Genomic DNA, 17,101 nt, shown 5'->3' with positions numbered 1-17,101 from the left:
TTCATTAGGTTATCGCAAAGCACAAACTTTAGTTAGCCTACCCAGTAGTACAATTACAGCAATTTCAACTTTCCACCAGTTTCACATTAAATTGTGAAGACAATCAGTATATACCTATCATTAAGTAATGTACTTCTTAATAGTTGCATTTTAGTGAAATGTGACAGCGTGTAATTTTATTGCCAAGCTTCAATCAATCAACTGTTTATTTATCAAAAAAACAAAACACAAAAGTGACATAAAAAATACACACAATGTTTAAAGTTTGGTTTTGAGAGGAACACAATGAAATATCCATAAGGTCCACTAGTCAGTTGCCAACCTGGAAAGAATAACTATTCATTTCAACAATACCACCAAATCAGTTACCATACAACTAAAACAAGAAAGAAAAACAAGGCTAATGCTTTGATTAGTAACCTACAATAAATTTTCAGCTTCATAAATTTTTACGCAAAAATTCTCGACCATAAATGATGAAAATTACAGATGGGAAGCATGAGCAGATAACCAACAGACATCGTTGAATGTCAGGATATGCTTGCCAAATGAAGACCCACTTATCAAGTAGGCTACCATATCATAGCTTTGCAAAGCTAATGTTCTGCTATATTTTTTGAAATCATGAAAAAAAAGCCTTCAAAACCTACGCTTTATCAGTGTTACTTTAAGAATCTTATCTTTTTAATTACAGCATATTTCTGCTTGTTTTTGTTGATGCAAAGTTTAGGCCAATGCAGTGGGTATGGGTAAGACTGTTAAACAAGGTAAAAGTTTTATGATCATTTTTTGAAAAACCTTTCAGCCTTGATACTTAATAATTTAAAAAAAAAGTCAATTATCAGGATATAATTGACTGAAAAAGAATTATATATAAGGAATATATTGATTAAATGCAAGTGTTCCATATGCTAGCCCTATACATAAACAAACCAAAGACATGCATACTAGAAATTTGTAATAAGCAAATTGTGGCTTCTGTAAGATTATATAAAGAGGATAGAAAGGAGAATAGATATTAGCTATTAAAGGTTTTATTACTACAAGTATTATACTCTTGCTACCAATCAATTTCTAATAAATACCTGTCATCTATGCAAATCTAAACTTATATTTTCTTGCAGGCTAGTTCTAATTTTACAGAATGAAGCAATTTCCACCCAGATAGCGCAGTTAGTTAGCGCGTGACTTTGTGAACGAAGAAGATTCAAGATCAAGCAGCGTTGATTTGACTCTTGGGATGTGCACTCGAGCAATGCACACTAATGATTTCTCTCAATTTAGCAGCACTTAATGGACAAAATAATTCTCTGCCAACAACACTTCAACAACAATTGGAAACTTTACTCTGTCAATCTCAGTGGCCGGCCTGTGTCAGTGCTTCACAGCCTCTACAAGTATGCGAAACTGCCAGGATTAAGCTCTCAAAGAAGCTTCCTCAGTCTGAGGATAAAGATTCAATCAATCAAGTAGTCTTCTTATAAAGAATAAAAATTATTGGCTATGGAAAGTCAAATCCAATTCATTAAAACAAAATACCAATAATTCAGTCACAGTAAAATGGTGAGGCAACGAGTCAAGCTAAAACCATTTAAACGATCATTTTTGCAACCACTGTGCATGTGGCGTGCAACTATCACCAATTCTGTACCGTAACTAGCCTAGTAGGTCTTTGCTTCATGCTTCAAGATAATCAGAAGCTTAAAACATGCAAGGCCTCTGCAGGCTGCAGTTCCCTGCCCAACATTATATGATTAGGTGAGCGACTGAGCGTCCTGTTAACATTTAGCCTAGTTTGCTTCCTGAACTCAAAGCATAAAAAGCATACCAAAGCTTGTAAAAGTAATAAGTCACAAGCCTAGCTAGGCTAAATTTTTCATTGCACTGCAAACAAATTAAGGAATAAATATAATCTATAAATGTTCACAAAGAGTAAAATATGTGTTGTTTTGCTCTCATTGCAGATCGTTTTATGCATGTCAACTGTGGTAGAATTACCATAGATCTTCGTTCAACAGGACTAGAACTGCCTATAATGACTCGTTTTGAATTTTACACAATATGCCTCATTATGTTAGTGCACGTGAATATCAAGTTTCCGGAAATGTTACAACTTTTGAAGCTCTCTTGTGAAAATCTCTTTATGCCTTTGTTCAACGTTGCTATAAATCTTACAATTATCTACTTAAAGCTTTATTGTCCTCTGACTATTTGTGATAATCAAAAATTTTTAAACACTAGCCTACAATGACATGCCATCTTTTTGATCTTTGTGATTTACTCTTTGCTTTCAAATCTGTCACGTTTTACTGACCTGACCGCAGTCCATTGTATTTGTGCTCAATTGTCTTCAGGCTACTTTTGTACCACTGCTGTTTGTGCTAAACTGTATAACAATCTCATAGACTCACAGTTGGAGATCGGAGTTGGGCCAGTTCGACTGTTCGTTCGAGTTCGACTTCGATTGTTTTGTTTTTGCAAGCCTAATTTCATAACGATTCATGTTGCAGCATATGTAGTTGGCCGTCCTTTCGAAATTTCCCAAGTATGCAATAATGCAAAAAATGGAGCTTAAATTGTTTAGGGTTAGGGGCATGCAAATAACATTATTTCATCCACATGCAATTATTGTTGTGCTCACGAAACAACTCAAAACTAGTGATGAAAACTCCGAATGAGTGAGAAGTCAGCGCACTCTAAATTGGACAAAGCAATGTTAGCTCCACGAAGAAATGGTGGTCTACCACCTTACTTCAAGCAGCTAAAAGTTCTTAAAATAAAGGACATTTATGAACCAGAAATTGCTAACCTAAAGTTTAAATATACAGTAATCATAATACTTTACCCTGTATTTTTCGGTAGCCACTTTAACAAGTCGAAATTCTGCCACTGCGAATGACTACAATGCAACTGCCAACCAATCAGAAGATGTTATAAGAGGCTAGCGTCCAATTGTGACCCTTCTAGCACTCATCCAGAGAGTTAATGCTTGTTTTCAACTTTATTTGGTAATTACAGAAGAAAAAGAGCAATAGCAGTGGTGGGAATCGAACCCGCGTCAATGAAATGACTACTTTCTAGCCCTAATCCTAACCCCTAAGCCAACCAGCTGACAAAAAATCCATCACTTAATTTGCTTTCTATCAGCTTCTTTTCGCCATTTTTTACGTCACTTTAACCGTAGCTTATGACTGGTTGGCGGTTTCATTCTAGTCAAATTTAGTGGCAGAATTTCGACTTGTTAAAGTGGCTACCGCATTTTTCGAACTATTGTTAACCTGCTGTTCTTTAAAAAAAAACGTTCATAACAATAAAAATTCCAAAAATTTTTTGTTTATCTTTATATTTTTATTGTTTCTGGATAATATCGAGGAGCTGATTTCAACTATGTGATCAGTTTTTTTCTACCATCGATCGTTGACTGTCAGTAAAAACCAAACCAAGCCAGTGGGCCAATTTGAATAAACGGGTTACGCGCTCAGCTAATCCGTTAAAAAGGCACTTCACAATAAAAGTAAATTGACAAACTCTCTCAATATTATTATTATTATTGTGTAAAATGTAAATCGAAGTTTCCTTAACATAGTTCGAAGAAAAAGTCTCAAACAAATTACATAAATTACAGGGGTAGAAACAAAACCTTTAGAATCCCTTATGGTATAGACCAGGGTTTCCCAGACTTTTTTGGGCCACGAACCACTATTTGTGAATCTGTTTATTCGCGGATCCCCAATACAAAGGTAAATATGAATAAAACCGAATTTTGTTTATTTAAAAAACTGACATTATCAATGGGACGGATGGGATTGCTTCTTATTGCATAAGTCATCAATTCTCGGATTTATTTATGAAAGGTAAACTCGTAAGTCAGGGTCCACGGAAAGTCTGGACCTGTATTTTGTCTTCATGTTGGTAAGAGCTGAAAATGCTGTCTCACACATGGTAGGTCGTGGAAAAAGGCAATAAAATTTTAGTTGCCTTTTGAGATATCAATGGGTATTCCTCCACAACACTCAACCAGAAAGATGCAATGGCTGTTTGATTGAAACTAAGCATTAAAGTTCGACCAGATGATAATTCGGCTAATTCTTCTTCTTTGCGTCCTGACAGATCAGTCTTTGTAACAACAAAAGGGTTTAAAATCCAGTCAAAATTCTCATATGTCTCTTTTAAAAAGTACTTCTTGAAATGTGCAGAAAGCAATTCCAAATGTTGTGTAACGTCAGAGAAAATCAACTCTGTATTAATTAAGGATTTGTTGTTAATGTAGTCACACAGAACAGGAAACATATCCACAACATTATCATTTATCCTTGTTTTCCATATGTTGAGTTTCTTTATGAATGCTGTTGTTTTGTTTTGAGTAAGTAAAATGTTTGCAGTTATATCTGACCATATATTACACCCGAATAGATAAGGATGATGATTACTATCTTTACTCTTCCATGAATAAGCTTCTATACTGTATTGCATAATTTAATATTTGCCAGATAAGAATATATCACTAAGTTACTACAAGCTTGCATCTAACTACCCCCTGATTATTATAAGCTATTATGTTTGTTCAGAGGATCGCTTGACTTTTCGTAAGATTATTGTTTAGATTGGTTTGGAAAAGATGCTTGAAACAACTCAGACACTACATCCTTCATCGGCACTACCAAAGAATCTCCACCTCTCATTAGCGATACCAAAACACTCCATCCCTCACTGACGCTATAAAAGATGATTCAACTCTTATTGGCAATACGAAAAACACGCTGCTATGTCATCATACTTCTTATGCTCTTACATGTGCAGGAAATTAATTTAAAAAGCAAAGCTTTTTTAACTATTTTATCTTAATAATGAGCTACCATATTGTGTATTTGTTCTGCAATCTATAAGCTACTTAATATCGTTGCTGCGAACACTTTATTTCTGTATAAAACCTGTAAATAGTCCTTGTTTTGATAGTCCCTTACGTAATTACAATATGTGTGTGTGTATTAGTTTGTTTTTGTGATGTTGTTGGGTTCAGTCGTGTTCTCATTGCTTTAAGAATTGGCGCTCCAGTTGTTTCAGGAACGAGGAGGCGACTGATTCTTAACTTATTCATCTAATTGTTTTAATGTATCAGGTTTGGTGGCCGTGCTTAACTATATTTATCGATGCATATACCGCAATATTAGATCCTTTTATGCACGTCTTAATTAAACCATTATTGTTTTTTCCACCTTTTCCTTTTGTTGGTTTTGTTACTATTTCTTTTTCGCAATATCATTTCTTTTGTATTCTGACAAAGAAAAATAAATTGAATTGAAGTGAATCTTCCCTGAAGTGACAAGTTCAATTGGTTTAGAAGGTTAAAAATACCTGCCAAGTATGCAAGTTTCCCAAGCCAAATTTCATCGGCTACTAGTGAAACCAAGTCAGCATTGTGCGCTTGCAGGAAAACTAAAAGCTCCTTTCACAGTTCAAATACGCGTGCTACAAGTTTTACTAGTACCGGTAGTCCAGTTTTAATCCGATGATGTCCCCGTTACTGCGGGTGGCCGGATTCACCTCCAAGTGCCGCATTCGCTTTCACACCCTGCCTCCACATCAATCTGTCTAACGCGTCCTCTCTTGTCAAGCCCACCTTGCTGCTTTCCTCTTCAACTTGCCTTTTCCACGCTTTCTTGGGTCTTACTTGTTTTCTACGACCTTTCACTTGCAACTCCAGCGCTCTCAAAACATCATCTTCATCCCTTCTTAAAAGATGCCCATACCACACCACCTCACTCCAACAAGTTAAATGAGAATCTTGAATACGAGAATTTTTCGTAAACAACTTTTTAACTGCAACGAAGGTGCAACAAGTAAGATTTACGATACTAGATCGCAAAAGCTTTCGAAATCATTTAGGCTAAGTTGTAAAGAACTGCGGCAATTATCTTTGACAGGGTACGTACGATACGACGTATATGCGTGACTTTCTAATTTCTAGTCATATCGCCACGGACCACCTGTGCAGTCGTCGCGGACCACAGTTTGGGAAACCCTGTATAGTATAGAGTGTCATAGCAGCGCTACTGCCTTTTTGATAAGTTGTTGTAGATCTAACCTTAAAGGTACCGTAGGTGATTGGTGAAGGGTTTTGAACAGAGACGTGCAGTCAGGGGAGGCAGGTGAGGCACTATCTCACCTGCCAACATCTGGCAAAGCAAAAGTTATATCAAAGAAATGGTTATCACAGAATAAATACTGTGACGTTTGGCTTCGATCACCGCAAGCCCGCGCGAGAAACTAAATTAGTCTCGCGCTTGCCTTCAGATGATCTCACATTTTTTGTAAGTTACGCGTTTCATTTTTTGACTAGGTTGAGAAAAATGCAAGAGTTTTAAGTTGGTTGAGTTACAGGACGGTTATTCATTTTTTTGCTTATCACGAGAGAGAAGAAACTGAATTAATAAAACAAAAGTGCACAATTATTGTTTCTCTTCATTTTGCAAGTCGTTGAAAACTGAGACCGAAGAAAGAAAAGTGAACAAGTAGCCCGTTTCGCGCACATTGGTGACCCCGACAGTTCAGTTTATAACAGGAGTGCGATCGATTACGATAGACTGGCAGAAAGGAAGGAACAGCAACCCTGGCGTCGTCACATCAGATGGTCACTAGGTCACGAGCAAAACTCACAATGGGAATGGGAAGCCCCACAATGAGAAGCGAGATGGACAAGAAACAAGGAGCATCAAGATCGACAACACCAGGTAACCTACCACTCGTAGGCCTACCAGATTACAAATTTTCGCATCCCCCTTTGACTCAAAAGATTCCCTTCAAATCAAACAATCCCGCTACTGATCCATTCACATTTGACCCATTTCAACCAGTAGCACCTCAACAACAAACACCCTCTTTGAATTACCAACCAGGAAGAAAGATTTTCATAGATTTTAATAAACAACATCCTTCCATCTGGTTTGCCGCATTGGAACTCAGGCTAAAATTCTGGAACATTACAAACGAAAATATCCGCACAGATATATTAGTAACACATCTAACTGAGGAACCTTTATTAGTTATCCAGGATTTACTGTTTGAAGAGCCTACCTACGATTCCATTAAATCTCGTTTATTAAACAGGTTTGAACCATCAATGAGTAGCAGGGTGGCGGAATTATTCAATCCAACACACTTGGGTGACAGACGGCCTTCAGACTTATTAATACACTTAAAGGCAACTCTAGCGCGAAAAGATATCTCCCCTAGCATGCTAAAAGAAATGTTCATACTACGCATGCCAGAAAGCATCCGCCTCTCGTTGTGCACCATGACTGAATCCTCCGTGGAACAGCTAGCGGAAGCCGCGGATAAAATGGTTGTAATCTCTCCATCACCCGGAATTCATAATATTTCCTCCGCCTCTACAGGAAATACGGCTTTGAGCGAATCCATAGCTAAAAACGAACGAAGAACCCTTCAAGCTCGTCTTAGTCACTTGGAGGAGAAAATGGAAACTCTTCTAAACCAACATTCACCTTCTAATAAGCCTTCAACCTCTGAATGCCAATCACCTCATCATAGATATTCGGACTCGAGCAATTTTCGCCCACCTAGATTTAACCAACACAACCATCCTCAGTCACGAGGAAGGCAAAATCTTAATCAATTATGTTTTTATCATCAGAGATTCGGCAATAGAGCATTCCGATGCACAGCACCATGCGAATGGCGTCCAAGATCATATAACCAGGGAAACGGATGGAATCCACGTCAATAGTGGCGGATGTGGAGAATCAAGACAGAAGCCCACTTCCTCATGTTCGAGATCAACGTACCGGAACTTTATTTCTTATCGACACGGGTGCTGAAATTTCAGTGGTGAAACCGAGTAAAACTGAGCGGAAGTATAAAATCACTGATCGTACTTTGGCGGCTGCCAATGGTTCCCCCATCGCAACCTACGGGTACCGTTCCATGACAATAGAGATCGGTACTACTAAACCATTTAAATGGATTTTTATGATTGCAGATGTGTCCCATAATATTATTGGCATGGATTTTTTGGCTCACTTTTCCTTATCGCTGGACTTCGATCGAAAATGCTTGAGAGATCAAGAGCAACAGTGTTTCGGATATCTGGTGGAAAAGATGATATGCAACATTCAAGCTCCACGACCATTTGTTCCACAAAACGACTTTATGAAGATTCTGGCTAAGTACCCTGATCTAACCAGACCTCCAAACCGCAAAGACCCACCGAAGCATAGAATTAAGCATAAAATAGTGATTAGTGGGTACCCCTGTTCTGCTCGACCACGCCCTCTGACTCCCGAGAAGTTTCGTCATGCTCAGAAGGAAATCGATGATCTGATGGAAGCCGGCATTATACGAAGGTCCGATTCACCTTTTGCTAGTCCTCTACATATGGTCCCTAAATCAAGCAAAAATGGGTCTACTTACAGGATGTGTGGTGATTACAGACAGTTAAACAAAATGACAGTAGAAGACAAATATCCGGTCCCAAAAATTCAAACTTTGTTTCACAGGTTACAAGGCTCAACAATATTTTCAAAGATCGACCTGGTTAAGGCATACCATCAGATTCCGCTGGAGGAGGAATCTATTCCGATGACTGCAGTTACAACCCCGTTCGGCCTTTTCGAATACTTGTCCATGCCCTTTGGTCTTAAAAACTCGGGTGCTACATTTCAACGATTCATCGATCATGTTTTGCAAGGATTAACCAATGTAATGGCTTACATAGACGATTTAATAATATTTTCCTCTTCTGCAGTAGATCACAAACGTCATCTTGAAGAACTTTTCCAACGCTTAGACCGATTTGGAGTAGCCATTAATCCATCAAAGTCGGAATTCGGTTTGCAACGTCTCAACTTTCTTGGACATATCGTAACACCGGACGGAATTCTTCCCTTAGAAGAGCGTGTAAAGGTGGTCAAAGATTATCCTCGTCCTCAAAAATGTAAGCAATTGCGTTCATATCTTGGATTTATCAACTACTATCACAGATTTGTGGAGAATTTGTCAAAATATTTAGCCCCGTTATACGACCTGCTGAAGAAGCCCAAAAACAGAAACCAGGATCTTGTTTCTTGGTCTGACGAAACTAAAGAATGTTTTGAAAACAGTAAAGAGTTGTTAGCAAATGCAGCACTACTAGTGTATCCTGACAATAATTTGCCAACAAGTATTCAGGTGGATGCAAGTGACGTTGCCATAGGTGGAGTTCTACAACAAAAACACGATGAAACCTGGAAACCAATTGCTTTCTTCTCCAGGAAACTAGATGACACACAAAAAAGGTACTCTACTTTTGATAGGGAGCTTCTGGCTTCTTATTTATCCGTGCAGCACTTCTATCACTTGGTGGAAGGTAAGACGTTTACCTTATTCACTGATCACAAGCCACTAGTCGCTGCATTTTACTCCAGATCTGACCCAATAATTGCAAGGCGCGCACGACAAATGAGTTTCATTGCGGAGTTCACGAATGATGTCCAGCATATAAAAGGAGAAGCTAATTTTACTGCAGATGCTCTGTCACGTATCGAAATTAACAATGTTATGTGTAGACAGGAAGGAATTGACTACGTTGCAATTGCGAAAGCTCAAGCACAAGACGCCTATATTCGTGAAGTGCTAACCAACCCAGAAAAGTCCAACCTGAAACTGAAGGAATTTCCTCTTGAGAACAGCGATGTGGCCTTGATCTGCGATACATCTATGCCAAAAGTAAGACCGATTATTCCTCTCGATTTTCAAAGACTTGTTTTCGACAAGATTCATAACTTATCACATCCTGGTGTGAACGCAACTCGATCGTTAATTCAACAACGATTTGTATGGAACCTCATGAAGAAAGAGATCGCCTTTTGGGTTAAAACATGCCCCGCATGTCAAAAAGGAAAAATCATTAGACATAATAAAGCAAAGCTTCAACAATTTACCTTACCGTCTCGTAGATTTTCCAATATTCATATCGATATTGTTGGTCCACTTCCACCCAGCAACGGTTACCGATACTTGCTTACGGTCATCGATCGATTCACTCGTTGGTACACAGCTACACCGATGAAAGACATTACAGCGGAATCAACCGTCGAAGCATTTCTACATGGTTGGATCCAATATTATGGGGTGCCGTCATCCATAACCTCAGATCGTGGCGGCCAGTTTATCAGTCAACTGTGGCATGACACTATGAAATTCCTGGGAATAAAGCATATTACGTCAACAAGCTTCCATCCTCAAAGCAACGGAATCGTCGAAATTGTCCATAGAAGGCTTAAAGATGCCCTTCGTATGCAAAAGAATCCAGACACCTGGCATCAAAATCTACCTCTCGTTCTACTGACGATACGTACCACTCTGAAGGAAGAATTAGAATGCTCACCTGCAGAACTTGTTTATGGTGAAACACTGAAGTTGCCTCAAGAATTTAGGGAATCCCCGAATCAGATTGTGGATACTCACCAATTCGTTCGCAAACTAAAAGAATACTTCGCCAGCATCCGCCCTACACCTCCACGCGTTCACAGTGAAGTAACTTCATATGTGGACAAAAACCTCTGGACTTGCAAGTATGTGATAGTTAGAAACGACCACCAACAGGTCCCACTACGTCCCCGATTCAGCGGACCATACGAAGTAATCAAGCGCAATGAAAAGTATTTTATACTTTCGATGAACGGCAAAGAAAAATCAGTTTCTGTCGACAGACTGAAAGTTTTTTATAAACCACCAGATGAACCAGAACGGAATGTCAGCAACGGGCAGGACGGCAACAATGCTCAAACAATCCCAGGCTCTCTGGAAGAGGATAGTTGGCAGACTTTTGTGCAAACGCGTGCTGGCCGCGTGATTGTACCGCCGTCAAGATACAAACCCTAATCTACTTGTATGTTATCTTGAATAATATTTTCTCTTTCTGCAGGAAAGTTACATGGCCGTTCTTAGTTGGTGGATCAATTTGTCTGGTAAACCCCGATAACAACGAAACATTCTATCTTTATTCATTCTATTGGTAATCAAGAGTTGATAAATTTGTTTAGTTTTTTCTTTAAATCTCAAGAGTTCAGGCCTCAAATGTCTTTTATAACCATTCCTGATGGTTTTGATGGATATGCATGTGATTTATTTTAGATTTATGCTTTAAAATGTTTACCATACTGTACTGTAATTGGAGATGTTATGGCAATATTTATGCTAGTTTCAAATGGAAATCTTCTACATAAAGCAATGTCATCCAACTTGCATGTTGCTGATCAAAACTGATGCTTTGTGATTGGATTTTGTTGAAAAATTCATTGTTATATGTACGCACTGACACAAATACACATTTTAACAAAGTAAAGTTCAGAGAAAATAGTTTTCTTTTTTGAAAAAGGATTTACTTCAATGATTGAAGATGCTTTTTGATGTCAGTGCTATTTTGTGTCACAGTAGCTATATATATTGCGTTGGTTTTTGTTTTACATTGTGTTCTGCGTCCTTTGCATAGCATGTTAGCTAAAGTAAGAATTGTGTAGTTAGATTTCATGTTGACTTAGTGTAATCTTATGTTGTCTGAAGGTTTTTGCGTTTTTTGGCAAAAGCTCATGTAGTTCATCATTATTTTTGTAATATGAGATTGTTACTTTTTAGTGATTATTTAAAGTCATGGGTTTTGATAGAAATACTGTATCTTTTAGCATGTGTTAATTAAACATCAATTTCTTGCTGATTCGCAGGACAAAAAACGTTCTCAAAAGTGATTTATGTAATTCGCCCAAGAAACCAATTTGTCCGTAGCAAAAAAAAAAAAAGTGATATGTAATGGAAGTACTTTGTTCTTTCGTGCAAAAGTACCATGGTCATCTCTTCTGTTCATCCAGTGATTTCATTTGTGCACATCACATATGTTTTGTCGATTCACCATTTTTGTTTGGAATATCACATGGTTCATCTGGGGGAGGGCTGGTGTGACGTTTGGCTTCGATCACCGCAAGCCCGCGCGAGAAACTAAATTAGTCTCGCGCTTGCCTTCAGATGATCTCACATTTTTTGTAAGTTACGCGTTTCATTTTTTGACTAGGTTGAGAAAAATGCAAGAGTTTTAAGTTGGTTGAGTTACAGGACGGTTATTCATTTTTTGCTTATCACGAGAGAGAAGAAACTGAATTAATAAAACAAAAGTGCACAATTATTGTTTCTCTTCATTTTGCAAGTCGTTGAAAACTGAGACCGAAGAAAGAAAAGTGAACAAGTAGCCCGTTCGCGCACAATACTATTTGTTAAAAAGTAGTACGGTAAATATTGCACGTTTTTAGGTGCTTTAATTTGTGTGAATTGCTTTAGTCGTGCCCCCTTTTCCGCAAATTTTACGTTTCTACACCCAAACTGTGCTTTTATTTTTTCTGTTTCTGTGGCGATATTCATATCGAGCGTGCACGTGGTCAAAATCGTTGAAATACGCTAGAAGAGGCAGCGCCAAGCTGTGCCTCACTTCAGATCAGAAAACTTCCATACACTGCATTATGCGTGTCTTTTTCTTTCGCAAAGTCGCCCAGAAATCATCATGAACGATTCAGCTGTGATTTGAGGCATGCCTCAAATGTGACGTCACAGCTATGAAACCTTTTTCGTCAAGCTGGAATGCCCGCATAGCACGTGTATGTGACTTCTTGCAGTGTAAAGGATAGTTTCATATAAAATTTAACTAAAGTGGAGGAAGACTTAGTATCTAAGCTGAGAGGTTTTTCAAAACTAAACTTCCAATCTAAAGTTGAAGTCATAAATAAAGGAAACAGATGTTTTTGTCTAAAAGAATAGGCGCATGGATTTTATTTTTAAATAATTGTGAAATTATGCTGGTAGGCCTACTTATTTTTATTTTTTGATTAGTATGATACCGTTTTTGTTGTTGTTAAAAAAAAATTATTGTAAACGTGACTTGAAAAAATGAGTGCCTCACCATCTAGGAAACTCACCGCACGTCACTGGTTTTGAAAGAGGTTTGTCAGTTGCTACTCCAAAAGTTTTGAAAGAGCCGCAAAACTATCATCCCGACTGTTGCTTCTGTATGATGATTATTGTAAATATCGAAAGGTCAACGGAAAAACAGCACTGACTTATCGAAGTAGGGTTTCGGCAGTGTTGTACGTTGACGGCGTCAACTTTTTGTTGACGCTAAGGCTAGCGCCGTCAGTTTATTTTTTAGTTGACGGAAGTGATAGCGCCGTCAATTATTTTGTCGGTTTTAAGCGTCACGCGCTATGCGTCATTTTTTGTTTTCATGGAAAATCTCGTTTCACAATAAGTTTCACAATGTATTCTGGCCAGGACGACTCATCCGAATTACCCGATTTCGCGTTGGTTGGAATAGCTACCTGGAATACAAGCGGAAGAAGTTCGCCAAATGGTGATCACTCATATCGTGATCAATATCGAGAACGAGGGATCAGAGAGAGAAAGCGAAAAATCAATGAATGTCATCGCGGTGGTTGAAGCTATTTTATTTCAAAAGCTCTATGCTCTTGAAAAGAGCGATGTTGGTGCAGTGGACCTCATACACAAAAATAGTGTAGGTCTACGTAATGTAATCGCTCAACTAGATGTTCAGTTAAAATGATAATTACTTTGTTCCAGTGTATGCTTTTACAAAACTTCAACAAAGCATCAAGTGTAGTGAAGTTAAAATATGGAACCCAAGTCAAATATGGAAAAAAAAAAGTCTTTCAGTCTAATACAGTTGTAGCTCCTGCGAGCTCTGCATTCGTCATTTTTATGTTCTCTGACGCCACTCATATTAATTCTGGAGTCTGTGTGACCTTGCAGGCTTACAATTCATTTCTGCGTCTCTCACAAGCTCTCAGCACTGGAATTCCACAGAGCGCGCGGCCGCTCTCTTGCAATTGCGTTACATTTGTATAGCTTTGCATTCATTTGCGTTGGTAGTTTGATGCGTACAGCTTGTAATCAATATGTAATCGCGACGTTTGTAATCTAAAACTAGTTCTTAGCTGGAAAGTCCAGCGTCATGACTTTTTACTCCTGAACCACCTCAGTGGCCTTCGGCTCTAGTGGTAGTAGATCTGAGATCGATTCCAGGTCGGGCCAAACCGAAGACTTTAAAAACGGTACCGATTGTGTTCTTACTTGCATAACGCAGTGAGAATAAGTCGGATATTAATTTTTAAAAACAAGCCTTGTTGCTAAAAAACCTTATATGTTGTAAAGCGACAATACATGAAACCATAACATTATTATTATTAACTCTTGATGCGTAAGTTTCAACAAGTTATCGAAGGTGTTGGTTTTGATAAGCAAGTTCGGTGCATGTTTCAAGAAATTTTAATATGTAGTCGAAGTGTAGGAAAGTAGTTTCAATAGTTTTTACGATGATTAGTGTGTTCCAGTATGGAACCAGTGCGTGACAATACGTTTTCAGTAGGCTATGTTGCAATATGTATCGACACGTGCCGGAGAGCTTTGTTACTAACTTTAGTCTGAAGTTTGGTTTCAATCAGTTTTGCACTCTGTTGTTGGTTTAATTTTTGGCCGTCAGACCGATCTTCCCCTTTTTGTTCTGATGGTGTCAAGTTGATTTTTGTTACTGTAATAAACTACCACGCAAGAGAATAGACATTGTCCTCAGGTCACCCTCACCTCTGTCGTCCTCGGAATGTTGCTGCAGTAACTGCAGCTGTGTATGGGCGGATTACTGTCAACAGTGCCGCTACATATTTTAGTGACCCCGACGTGATACTTGTGGATTAATATTAGATTATATCTCCATGGATTACATTGGATTATATCTAAGTCTATGTGTCTAAGTGTCTACTGAAGTTACTGAAATAAATGCAGGCAATGCAACGTAGCAACAAATTTAAAATGCTTAAAAGTTGTTTTATTCAGAAGACGACAGAATAATGTTCGACCAACAAAATAATTAAGATTTAGCCAATCTGCTATTCGAAGCGATGACAATAACAGAGAACTCGCTACTGCTCAAGTCTAAAAGGAATGACAATAGAAAAAGGCGCGAAGTGGTCCACCGAGTGCCCTCCACTTTGCTTGACAGCAAAATCGTGTGTTTTCCATAGCTCTTTTGATAGAAGATTGTAACGATTTTAAATAGCATTTTAACAATCCAACTCCATTATTAGCAAATAGTACAATGTCAAGCAACGTAAAAAATACCACAAACGTTTTTCTACTTAAGCAACCATTTTGTTTTTCCAGTTTCTCTTAGATCTTTTGATCATTTGTGATTAGCTAGCCAAGATTGCACTGTGTTGACATAAACGTTCAAACGCTAGTTAGTCGGCAATTGATGATAGCTACTACAACATAACCACGCAAAAGGTGAAGGAACGGGATTGTATTGTTACTGACAATTAACAAAGGAAAGTTGAATTTGTGGGTTGGTACTTGTGTACCAATACAAAGAAATGGCTAGGTTGTACTGCCTTAGAAAATACCGCATGATACAACAAAAGATAACGACCCTTATTACTTTTTTATAGGCCTACATAGACAGCTTGACAATAGACACTTAGACAATAAGGTCAGTCGGCTTTTGGAAAATTAGCTATATTTAGCCTGAACTTTACAGAAACGAAAACTTAACAGAAATGATTAAAATCACTTTTTTCAAGTTATAGCCTACAAATAGAACTAGTTTTGGCTTACAAATAGATTAATTTTGTGCTAGCCACTTCAATCTACAAAGTTAAAAATCGATTTCTGGACTATTTTTAGTTAGGCTTTTTAAAATAGATAGCTTATTTTTTCCAAGTTAGCAGATGTTTTTCCAAGTTAGCACAGTCAAGCGTGATAGACAGAGGAGAGAAGACAGGAAGATGTAAAAGTAAAATGAAGAGAAAATTAAGCAGCTCCAGAAAAGTGAGTACTTTCATTTCTTCTGTTTTTGGATTAATGTAATTATAGTCAAGTCAGGTTAGCTCGTTCGACTATAACGATTATTTTGTTTTTACATTTTTCTATTAATGTTTAAGACTTTTTGTCAATAATGTGTCTAACGAACCATGGTTCAATTGGAAAAAAATACTGGAGCAGGCCTAATGAAGAAGTCAGTCATCATGTATACAAAGAACACATCCAGTGAACGCAAAAGTAAATATTCTTTAATTTTGATTGTTTTGCTTAGCATACTTTGACCATGCTGTACACAAATTACTCCAGTAGAGATGCATTATGCAATACTGTGAAATAGTTCTTGCTATAAGATCACTTCTCACCACTTTTCCTTGTGAAAAAACTTATGTTTTGGCAGAAGACTAACTTTCAAATTAACTTCTGTACAGAGACGTAACCAGCACAGAATTTCAGAGACGGAAATAACAAATAAGTATTTCTGCATCGAGTAAAGTCCATCGGCAGAAAGGGACTGGAAGGCCTATCCCGTAAAATTTGAAAAAAATACCATAAAATTTGAGCAAAAAATACATATTTGTTTGGTAAAGTTTTCAACAGTGTTTCAATTCATCACAAGTCTTTTAATCGGATGCATATACAAAAATATTTCCGGAAAGGTAGTTTCTCCCTGCCTTCTGACTACTGCTTCTGCATTATAACACGTTGGCTACTTTACAACATCGCAGACAAATACGGCACGAAAATCAGATAGGCTATAATCAATTTATCACCTTGCGTTCAATGAGTTTTAGAAGTATTTAATATCAATTTATTAATTCAATCGCAACTGATACTTGATTGCACAGACGGGAAAAGTACGGAAGTTTATAACATTGAAAACTAAATAGCCTACATTCGAGGATCCCTAGGATCTAGAGCAGGTTGCGATGGTTTCAACATGTTTAGAGAAAGGAAGGCAATGACAAGGCGATTCTAGGCATGACAATTGAGTTCATCCAAAACTGAACGATAGTTTTTTTTTTTTTTTTGATCATTTGTCGATCAATGACCAAATTTTTAGCAAAATGTTCTAAAAAAATTAATGTGAATTTTGTCAAACTGTCCGAAAAAATGTAAACGCGGGTAGATCGATTTTAAAAGATTGCAATAAAAATAATCTATTTTTGGCAATCGGAAATACAAGACTAGACCAAGTGTTACATTGATCCAATGTCTTAACACACGTGATAAATGC

Source organism: Aplidium turbinatum, chromosome 13 (assembly GCF_918807975.1).
Source record: "Aplidium turbinatum chromosome 13, kaAplTurb1.1, whole genome shotgun sequence".
NCBI lineage: Eukaryota > Metazoa > Chordata > Ascidiacea > Aplousobranchia > Polyclinidae > Aplidium > Aplidium turbinatum.
This window is presented reverse-complemented; position numbering follows the sequence as displayed.